Genomic DNA, 11,165 nt, shown 5'->3' on the forward strand with positions numbered 1-11,165 from the left:
CCAGTGTGTGAGGGACGTGTGATGTAAACGGCCAGTGTGTGAGGGCCGTGTGTGGTATACGGCCAGTGTGTGAGGGCCGTGTGTGGTATACGGCCAGTGTGTGAGGGCCGTGTGTGGTAAACGGCCAGTGTGTGAGGGCCGTGTGTGGTAAACGGCCAGTGTGTGAGGGCCGTGTGTGGTAAACGGCCAGTGTGTGAGGGCCGTGTGTGGTAAACGGCCAGTGTGTGAGGGCCGTGTGTGGTAAACGGCCAGTGTGTGAGGGCCGTGTGTGGTAAACGGCCAGTGTGTGAGGGCCGTGTGTGGTAAACGGCCAGTGTGTGAGGGCCGTGTGTGGTAAACGGCCAGTGTGTGAGGGCCGTGTGTGGTAAACGGCCAGTGTGTGAGGGCCGTGTGTGGTAAACGGCCAGTGTGTGAGGGCCGTGTGTGGTAAACGGCCAGTGTGTGAGGGCCGTGTGATGTAAACGGCCAGTGTGTGAGGACCGTGTGATATAAACGGCCAGTGTGTGAGGGCCGTGTGTGGTAAACGGCCAGTGTGTGAGGGCCGTGTGTGGTAAACGGCCAGTGTGTGAGGACCGTGTGATATAAAGGCCAGTGTGTGAGGGCCGTGTGATATAAACGACCAGTGTGTGAGGGACGTGTTCGGTAAACGGTCAGTGTGTGAGGGCCGTGTGATTTACCGCCAGTGTGTGAGGGGTGTGTGCAGTATACCACCAGTGTGTGACGACCGTGTGCGATATGAAGGCCAGTGTGTGACTGCCATGTGCAGTATTCCGCCAGTGTGTGGGGGACGTGTGCAATATAAAGGCCAGTGTGTGAGGGCCGTGTGTGATATACAGCCAGTGTGTGAGGGTCATGTGCAGTATACCACCAGTGTGTGGAGGCCGTGTGCAATATAAGGGCCAGTGTGTGAGGGCCGTGTGTGGTAAACGGCCAGTGTGTGAGGGCCGTGTGTGGTAAACGGCCAGTGTGTGAGGGCCGTGTGATGTAAACGGCCAGTGTGTGAGGGCCGTGTGATGTAAACGGCCAGTGTGTGAGGGCCGTGTGTGGTATACGGCCAGTGTGTGAGGGCCGTGTGTGGTAAACGGCCAGTGTGTGAGGGCCGTGTGCAGTATACTGCCAGTGTGTGAGGGACGTGTGCGGTATATGTTCAGTGTGTGAAGGCCGTGTGCAGTATACCGCCAGTGTGTGAGTGCTATGTGTGATATACAACCAGGGTGTGAGGGCCGTGTGATGTAAACGGCCAGTGTGTGAGGGACGTGTGATGTAAACGGCCAGTGTGTGAGGGCCGTGTGTGGTATACGGCCAGTGTGTGAGGGCCGTGTGTGGTATACGGCCAGTGTGTGAGGGCCGTGTGTGGTAAACGGCCAGTGTGTGAGGGCCGTGTGTGGTAAACGGCCAGTGTGTGAGGGCCGTGTGTGGTAAACGGCCAGTGTGTGAGGGCCGTGTGTGGTAAACGGCCAGTGTGTGAGGGCCGTGTGTGGTAAACGGCCAGTGTGTGAGGGCCGTGTGTGGTAAACGGCCAGTGTGTGAGGGCCGTGTGTGGTAAACGGCCAGTGTGTGAGGGCCGTGTGTGGTAAACGGCCAGTGTGTGAGGGCCGTGTGTGGTAAACGGCCAGTGTGTGAGGGCCGTGTGTGGTAAACGGCCAGTGTGTGAGGGCCGTGTGTGGTAAACGGCCAGTGTGTGAGGGCCGTGTGATGTAAACGGCCAGTGTGTGAGGACCGTGTGATATAAACGGCCAGTGTGTGAGGGCCGTGTGTGGTAAACGGCCAGTGTGTGAGGGCCGTGTGTGGTAAACGGCCAGTGTGTGAGGACCGTGTGATATAAAGGCCAGTGTGTGAGGGCCGTGTGATATAAACGACCAGTGTGTGAGGGACGTGTTCGGTAAACGGTCAGTGTGTGAGGGCCGTGTGATTTACCGCCAGTGTGTGAGGGGTGTGTGCAGTATACCACCAGTGTGTGACGACCGTGTGCGATATGAAGGCCAGTGTGTGACTGCCATGTGCAGTATTCCGCCAGTGTGTGGGGGACGTGTGCAATATAAAGGCCAGTGTGTGAGGGCCGTGTGTGATATACAGCCAGTGTGTGAGGGTCATGTGCAGTATACCACCAGTGTGTGGAGGCCGTGTGCAATATAAGGGCCAGTGTGTGAGGGCCGTGTGCGATATAAGGGCCAGTGTGTGAGGGACGTGTGCGATATAAAGGCCAGTGTGTGAGGGCCGTGTGCGATATAAAGGCCAGTGTGTGGAGGCCGTGTGCGATATAAAGGCCAGTGTGTGAGGGCCGTGTGCGATATAAAGGCCAGTGTGTGAGGGCCGTGTGCGATATAAAGGCTAGTGTGTGGAGGCCGTGTGCGATATAAAGGCCAGTGTGTGAGGGCCGTGTGCGATATAAAGGCCAGTGTGTGAGGGCCGTGTGCGATATAAAGGCCAGTGTGTGAGGGCCGTGTGCGATATAAAGGCCAGTGTGTGGAGGCCGTGTGCGATATAAAGGCCAGTGTGTGAGGGCCGTGTGCGATATAAAGGCCAGTGTGTGAGGGCCGTGTGCGATATAAAGGCCAGTGTGTGGAGGCCGTGTGCGATATAAAGGCCAGTGTGTGAGGGCCGTGTGCGATATAAAGGCCAGTGTGTGGAGGCCGTGTGCGATATAAAGGCCAGTGTGTGAGGGCCGTGTGCGATATAAAGGCCAGTGTGTGGAGGCCGTGTGCGATATAAAGGCCAGTGTGTGAGGGTCGTGTGCGATATAAAGGCCAGTGTGTGAGGGCCGTGTGCTATATAAAGGCTAGTGTGTGGAGGCCGTGTGCGATATAAAGGCCAGTGTGTGAGGGCCGTGTGCGATATAAAGGCCAGTGTGTGGAGGCCGTGTGCGATATAAAGGCCAGTGTGTGAGGGCCGTGTGCGATATAAAGGCCAGTGTGTGGAGGCCGTGTGCGATATAAAGGCCAGTGTGTGAGGGCCGTGTGCGATATAAAGGCCAGTGTGTGAGGGCTTTGTGCTAATCCAGCGAATTCTGCGCTCCGAAGTCTAAATGCCCCCCCTCCCTTCTGAGCTCCAGTGTGTGTCTAAACCGCAGTTAGTGTCCACATGTTTGGCATTTCTGTAGCGTTGAGAACCCGTCTTATTTAAGGGTGCATGTCTCCAGAAGAACGAGCTGGGCATAACTTACTGGTTAATACAACGGCAGTTTGCAATGTTCACTTGGCAACATCCACTGCTACTTGTTTTTGGAAAACACCCATGGAGTCAAAATCGTCAGTACACCTGTAGATAAATTCACAAAGGGGTATATTTTCCAAAATAGGGTCACTTGAGGAGGATTCTGCTCTTCTAGCACATAGGGGCTCTGACATGGCACCTTCAAACCAGTCCAGCAAAATCTGAACTCCAATATGGCGCTTCTTCCCTTTTGAGCTTTGCACTATGCCTCAAAAGTAGTTTTCGACCACAAATGGGGTATCTGCATACTCAGGAGAAATTGCACAACAAATGTTGGGATCCGTTTTCTCCTGTTACCCTTGTGAAAAAGCAATATTTTGGGCTAAAAAAAAAACATTCCTGTGGAAAAAAATTTATTTTTTATTTTCACGGCTCAATGTTATAAACTTCTATGAAGCACCTGGGGGTTCAAAGTTCCCTTAGGGGTCTAGTTTCCAAAATGGAGTCACTTGGGGGTTTCCACTATTTAGTCACATCAGGGGCTCTCCAAATGTCACATAGCGTCCACTAATTATTCCAGCAAATTTTACATTCAAAAAGTCAAATGTCGCTCCTTTAGTTCCAAACAGTTTTCCTTCACATGTAGGGTATCGGCGTGCCCAGAAGAAGTTGCACAACAAATTTTGGGGTCCATTTTCTCCTGTTACCCTTGTGGAAGTAAAAAAAATTGGGTCTAAAGTAAAATTTTTGTGAAAAAAAAGTGACATGTTTATCTTTTCCTTCCACATTCCATTAATTCCTGTGAAGCACGTGAAGGGTTAATAAACTTCTTGAATGCGGTTTTGAGCACCATGAGGGGTGCAGTTTTTAGAATGGTGTCACTTTTGGGTATTTTTTAAAGTTTGTTGTAAAAATCAAAATTTCTGGTCAACTTTTAACCCTTATAACTTCCTAACAAAAAAAAAAGATGTTTCCAAAATTGTGCTGATATAAAGTAGACAAGTGGGAAATGTTATTTATGAACTATTTTGTGCGACATGACTCTCTGATTTAAGGGCATAAAGATTAAAAGTTTGAAAATTGCAAAATTTTCACAATTTTCATTTTTTTCACAAATAAACGTAAGTCATATCAAATAAATATTACCACTATCATGATGTACAATATGTCTCAAAAAATTATTTTCAGAATCAGTGGGATCCATTGAAGCGTTTTAGAGTTATTACCTCATAAAGTGACAGTGGTCAGAATTTAAAAAATTGGCCTCGTCAGGAAGGTGAAAACAGGCTTCGGGGTGAAGGGGTTAATGAATAGGGGCCTATACGTGGAGAAAGTTCCAACAACTTTCCTAGGGTATAAACGGCATACTGAATAAAAAAATAATGGGGTGTGGGGCATAAAAGGCAGTTTTGCACGGGGTACCATTTAGCCTAAGGCCGTCCCTGCCATTATTATACAGATGACTGGACCATACACTACAATCACAGTTTACGTTTTGTGTCCCCTCCACTTGCTTATAGATTGTAAGCTCTGACGAGCAGGGATCTCACGCCTCTTGTTTAAATTATTGAATTATGTGTTACTCTGTAATGTCTGACATTGTTTGTACACGACCGCTCTAAATTGTAAAGTGCTGCAGAGTATGTTGTGGGACTCAGGCATTTCCAAATAGTAGACAACCCCTATAACAAAGCTCTAGCATTATTTTTAATGTCCATATGCCTTATTTTTTTATTTGGATGCTCAGGAGACACACAGAAAATGGTCCAAAGTGTACAGTACATAGCCTATCAAACGTACCTCATTCATATTTACTGTAACTTTCAGGCAGGAATCTAGTAAAGACGAAATGCTAGAAGATTTTGGGATTTGCTTTATGTATGTATTTATATATATTTTTATTGAGCTAGTAAACATGGCTACCAATATGGTCTGTGAATTAGCACTTTACCTATAGTTCCGTAGTTGGCCTAGGGAAGGTGGATGTTGGGGTTCTACAGAGTAGCTTGGAGTGTACGGCTCTAGGCAGCCAGCATAAAAGGCAGTTTAATGCTATAGCTATATTTCTTGTATTATTGTACTTTTATAAACTTCTTTTGTTAATTCAAAGAATGAAAAGTACACACTTATGTCACATTACTTCTTTTTCAGGTTATGGTGGCTTTTTCTGGTAGTAAAGAGCTCCCTTCTGACTTGGAGATATATTTCTTTGGAAATGATTCACTTAAAACTTGCTCTCTAACTTGCATCCTGAAAGCTTTTCAGTCTTTGTAGTTGAAGAGGATGTTATTTGTTTGTATGCTTAAAACTCATTTAGCAGAAGTCACTACTGAAATTGCTTTCATTTCCTATCTTTTCTCCTCTGATTGAGAAGCACAATTGACTGTCCCAGTACAGTCCGTAATATCTTATATAAGCTCCACCACTGAGTCATTAAAAGGGAAAATGACATCAAAACTCAAAGAACATCCTGGCTTAATATATGGTTCTTTATATGATGTAAGTATGAGTATTTTATTTCAGAGACGAGGTACTGTGGTGATGTACTGGCATTATTTGGTGGTGTGGACATCACAAAGTTTTGTGGTCAACTATTAATAGGAAGGTTTAAGCATCCTAATGTAAGGGGAACCTGGGATCAGATTCTATTATTAAGAGAAACAGAAGTACAGATAAGCAAATGTTTTTAAGTTTGCCGAATTTTCCCAGGAAATTCAATTTGCAGCAAATCAAAGTACACCAAAGCCTCCAATGCACTGAAAAGATGTGTATGATACTCTAAGGTCTGTTAAGACTGTATCCAACTCATTTGTAGCAAAAACATCTATGACAAAATGAGCAACCTCAACACCCTACACTAGTAAATTTTTAATGCTTTTTAACAGAAAAAAAACAGTCTAAAAATAATCCTTTTTTTTTGTGACCAGGTAGACTGTTTTGTCACTGCCTGTAAGTCCTGGAGAATTAACGTAGGGCAGGGGCCTTAAAGGGATTGCCTGGTAACAGCCTTTTTTTTTTTTTTAAATACCATTTTTATTTGATCTTTTAAATAAAGTTTTATTTGAGAGAATGCAAGAAGACTTTGGAAACTTATTAATAATATACATCACTTTCACAAGGATAGTACAGCGGTACCTCTTATCAAATCAGCCATCAATAGAGACCATCATTATTATGGTACAATCACACATTCTTCTTAGATAGAAAAACTCTATAAATGCATAAACTAATTGAAACAATGCTACCCCCATACACTTCTGTCTTTCTTGCATCCCATAACTGTAGAGCAGAATATGTTTATCAATACAGGGCTTATCTTAAAAACCTTCACCAATTTGACCAAATTAACCTAGAAAATAAAGGAATTGTTCATTCAAATTTCTCCGGGTGCCAACAATGTCTTCTTGTATATACCATTCAGTACTCTGAAAGGGCTTAAAAATGTTCAGGATCTCCAATTTATCTATGAAGTGGCAAATAAATCCATTTGATAAAGAACATTTTAGTTTTAGAGTTTTTGATTTCTCAGTTTCCAATTGATCTTTCGTCAAGTAATGTTTAACCTGGTCAAGCATATCTGAAACCTGAGGGGAATCTTTTAGGAGCTAAAAGTAGAATAGATAATGCTTGTGAAATACTTCACTCACATGGAAAAGCAACACCTAGAGTTTGATAGGGAGCAATATGTTCCACTTGTCGCTTAGTTTAGTTATGTCTTTGAGCTGGGTCACACATACCGTGTAGAAGATCAGTTTTCTCTTCCTTACCCTTGGAACATAATGTTAGACCAGGGGTCTCAAACTCAGCTGGGTATATGTTCCGCACAGAAAAAAATTGAATTTGGGGGGCCGTTTTCTTTGCATGACAAAGTGCCATTTTTAGTGATTCCACTTTTTTTTCTATACACCTTTTGAACTGGTCCTCATCTTGTAGCAATGCCCCATCCTGGTCCTCATCTTGTAGTAATGTCCGATACTGGTCCTCATCTTGTAGTAATGCCCCATTCCGGTCCCCATCTTGTAGTAATGGCTCTATCCCGGTCTTCATCTTGTAGTAATGTACCCCATCCTGGTCCCCATCTTGTAGTAATGCCCCATCCTGGTCCCCATCTTGTAGTAATGCCCCATCCTGGTCCCCATCTTGTAATAATGCCCCATCCTGGTCCTCATCTTGTAGTAATGCCCCATCCTGGTCCTCATCTTGTAGTAATGCCTCATCCTGGTCCTCATCTTGTAGTAATGTGTCCCATCCTGGTCCCCATCTTGTAGTAATGTGCCCCATCCTGGTCCTCATCTTGTAGTAATGTGCCCCATCCTGGTCCTCATCTTGTAGTAATGTGCCCCATCCTGGTCCTCATATTGTAGTAATGCCCCATTCTGGTCCTCATCTTGTAGTAATGCCCCATTCTGGTCCTCATCTTGTAGTAATGCCCCTTCCTGGTCCCCATCTTGTAGTAATGCCCCATCCTGGTCCTCATCTTGTAGTAATGTGCTCCATCCTGGTGCCCATCTTGTAGTAATGTGCCCATCCCAGTCCCCATCTTGTAGTAATGCCCCATCCTGGTCCTCATCTTGTAGCAATGGCTCCATCCTGGTTCTCATCTTGTAGTAATGGCTCCATCCTAGTCCTCATCTTGTCGTAATGGCCCCATCCTGGTCCCCATATTGTAGGAACGTCTCCATCCAGGTCCCCATATTGTAGGAATGTCCACATCCAGGTCCCCATATTGTAAGAATGTCCTCATCCAGGTCCCCATATTGTAAGAATGTCCTCATCCAGGTCCCCATATTGTAGGAATGTCCCCATCCAGGTGCCCATATGTCCCCATCCAGGTGCCCATATTGTAGGGATGTGCCCATATGTCCCCATCCAGGTCCCCATATTGTAGGAATGTCCCCATCCAGGTGCCCATATGTCCTCATCCAGGTGCCCATATGTACCCTTCCAGGTGCTCACCCAGGTGCCCATATGTCCCCATCCAGGTGCCCATAGTGTACATAACAGAGAAAAAGAAGATTCTTCTCACCTGTCCTCTGTACCCTCGGCGTCCTTTCTGCATATGCAGCCAGCAGGCACCATAGCCCCCTTGACGATTGTAGCCTGGTCCAGGAGCCGCCGACATCAGCGCTTTAGTTCAGTACCGACTCTCTGCACAGCAATACCAATGGCAGCCGCCGGCCTATCAGAGGCCAGCAGCTGACATCTGAGCATGTCAATGACGTCATTCGCCGCTGCGCTGGGACGCAGATGTCAGCTGCTGGCCTCTGATAGGCCGGGACTCTGTTCCTCCACTCCTCGCCCCCCTCCACCGCTGACCTATCCACCTGGGGGAGGCAAGTTCAAGTGAACGGAGGTAAGATACATACAGTGGTGGCCAAAAGTATTGGCACCCCTGCAATTCTGTCAGATAATACTCAGTTTCTTCCTGAAAATGATTGCAATCACAAATTCTTTGGTATTATTATCTTCATTTAATTTGCTTGCAAGGAAAAAACACAAAAGAGAATGAAGCAAAAATCAAATCATTGATCATTTCACACAAAACTCCAAAAATGGGCCAGACAAAAGTATTGGCACCCTCAGCCTAATACTTGGTTGCACAACCTTTAGCCAAAATAACTGCGAACAACTGCTTCCAGTAACCATCAATGAGTTTCTTACAATGCTCTGCTGGAATTGAAGACCATTCTTCTTTGGCAAACTGCTCCAGGTCCCTGATATTTGAAGGGTGCCTTCTCCAAACTGCCATTTTGAGATCTCTCCACAGGTGTTCTATGGGATTCAGGTCTGGGCTCATTGCTGGCCACCTTAGAAGTCTCCAGTGCTTTCTCTCAAACCATTTTATAGTGCTTTTGGAAGTGTGTTTTGGGTCATTGTCCTGCTGGAAGACCCATGACCTCTGAGGGAGACCCAGCTTTCTCACACTGGGCCCTACATTATGCTGCAAAATTTGTTGGTAGTCTTCAGACTTCATAATGCCATGCACACGGTCAAGCAGTCCAGTGCCAGAGGCAGCAAAGCAACCCCAAAACATCAGGAAACCTCCGCCATGTTTGACTGTAGGGACCGTGTTCTTTTCTTTGAATGCCTCTTTTTTTTCCTGTGCACTCTATGTTGATGCTTTTTCCCAAAAAGCTCTACTTTTGTCTCATCTGACCAGAGAACATTCTTCCAAAACGTTTTAGGCTTTCTCAGGTAAGTTTTGGCAAACTCCAGCCTGGCTTTTTTATGTCTCGGGGTAAGAAGTGGGGTCTTCCTGGGTATCCTACCATACAGTCCCTTTTCATTCAGACGCCGATGGATAGTACGGGTTGACACTGTTGCACCCTCGGACTGCAGGGCAGCTTGAACTTGTTTGGATGTTAGTCGAGGTTCTTTATCCACCATCCGCACAATCTTGCGTTGAAATCTCTCATCAATTTTTCTTTTCCGTCCACATCTAGGGAGGTTAGCCACAGTGCCATGGGCTTTAAACTTCCTGATGACACTGCGCACGGAAGACACAGGAACATTCAGGTCTTTGGAGATGGACTTGTAGCCTTGAGATTGCTCATGCTTCCTCACAATTTGGTTTCTCAAGTCCTCAGACAGTTCTTTGGTCTTCTTTCTTTTCTCCATGCTCAATATGGTACACACAAGGACACAGGACAGAGGTTCAGTCAACTTTAATCCATGTTAACTGGCTGCAAGTGTGATTTAGTTATTGCCAACACCTGTTAGGTGCCACAGGTAAGTTACAGGTGCTGTTAATTACATGAATTAGAGAAGCATCACATGATTTTTCAAACAGTGCCAATACTTTTGTCCACCCCCTTTTTTAGGTTTGGTGTGGAATTATTTCCAATTTGGCTTTAGGACAATTCTTTTTGTGTTTTTTTCATTGAAGACAAATGAAATGAAGATAATAATACCAAAGAATTTGTGATTGCAATCATTTTCAGGACGAAACTGAGTATTATCTGACAGAATTGCAGGGGCGCCAATACTTTTGGCCACCACTGTATCTCCGTTACCCACCACTGCATCCTCAAGACAAAGCTCTCCACAGCACCATGAAACGGAGGTAAACTGTCAATTCTCCGTTACCCACAACAGGAACTTTAAGGCACATCTCTCCTACAGTGCTACCTCCAACAAAGCCAAGCCTTATCTGTTACTTACCTGGGTGCCCTACATTGCAGCGTAGCACACTGCTGCATCTGACACCTCATCCTCTCTTCATTACAGGCAAATCCCCACTGGCTCCGGTACCTACCAACCTGACCAGACCACACTGATATATACCTATCTACCCATAAGGTCGCAACTGTACCCTCAGGGAAAACTCTCTATAATACAGCCAGACTGATCGAATCACACTTTACTATCTTCTAACGGGGGATTTACATTTGCAATGTCTGGCACATAGCTCTCCTTGAAAGCAAGTCATTTTCTTTATTCCAACACCGTCCACTTGACCTGACCATTCTCACAAGTACTTACCTTACCTACCTATCTACCCAGGTTCAGACTAAGGAACCCTCACCATTATCGCCTTCAGCTGGTCCTAAACACTATCCAGCATAACAACTCAACCAGGACCTCTTTCAATCCAGTAACCGGTAAAGAGTAAAACTGTATATAGATTTATCTACTTTAACTAGTGACATGTGAGACCTAATTATGCTCTATTGACTTCAATTAGCATCCTCCTGCAGCACACGTGGATGACCCCGCTACCTGTGTGTTTATACTAGAACCACCAAACCGCCAGGTAACTATCGCCGATCCTCTAACCCTTAGCAACAATAGCAGTAACTACCACATCCACTAACTCATCCCCTCCTTATCTTCCTCTCTCTAGCAGAAGACTCCCATCACCACAACAAATTGGTGCACCCCTCTAAAACTATCGGATAAAAGTGGATCTCAATCAGGACTTCATCCTTATCTTTGTTAATTTTACTTCCATTTTTAGTCTTATGATCTTACTTTATGCTTTTACCCTTTTAAACCTATATTCAATAAACTGA

The 11,165-nt window shown here is 45.7% G+C and overlaps 1 long non-coding RNA gene across 2 annotated transcripts in view; it reads left to right on the plus strand.

Annotated features, from left to right (window-relative positions):
- LOC141265558 (uncharacterized) overlaps positions 1–10,906 on the plus strand; it is a 40,744-nt gene extending 29,838 nt beyond the window's left edge. For both annotated transcript variants that reach the window (XR_012320119.1, XR_012320118.1), the window contains exons 2-3: positions 10,657–10,754; positions 10,838–10,906. This is a non-coding gene — a long non-coding RNA (uncharacterized lncRNA). The remainder of the gene's footprint in view (positions 1–10,656; positions 10,755–10,837) is intronic.
- Positions 10,907–11,165: the final 259 nt, after the last annotated feature.

This window comes from Phyllobates terribilis, unplaced genomic scaffold (genome assembly GCF_046119375.1).
Source record: "Phyllobates terribilis strain yellow unplaced genomic scaffold, ASM4611937v1 Scaffold_4__5_contigs__length_816908805, whole genome shotgun sequence".
Classification (NCBI taxonomy): Eukaryota; Metazoa; Chordata; class Amphibia; order Anura; family Dendrobatidae; genus Phyllobates; species Phyllobates terribilis.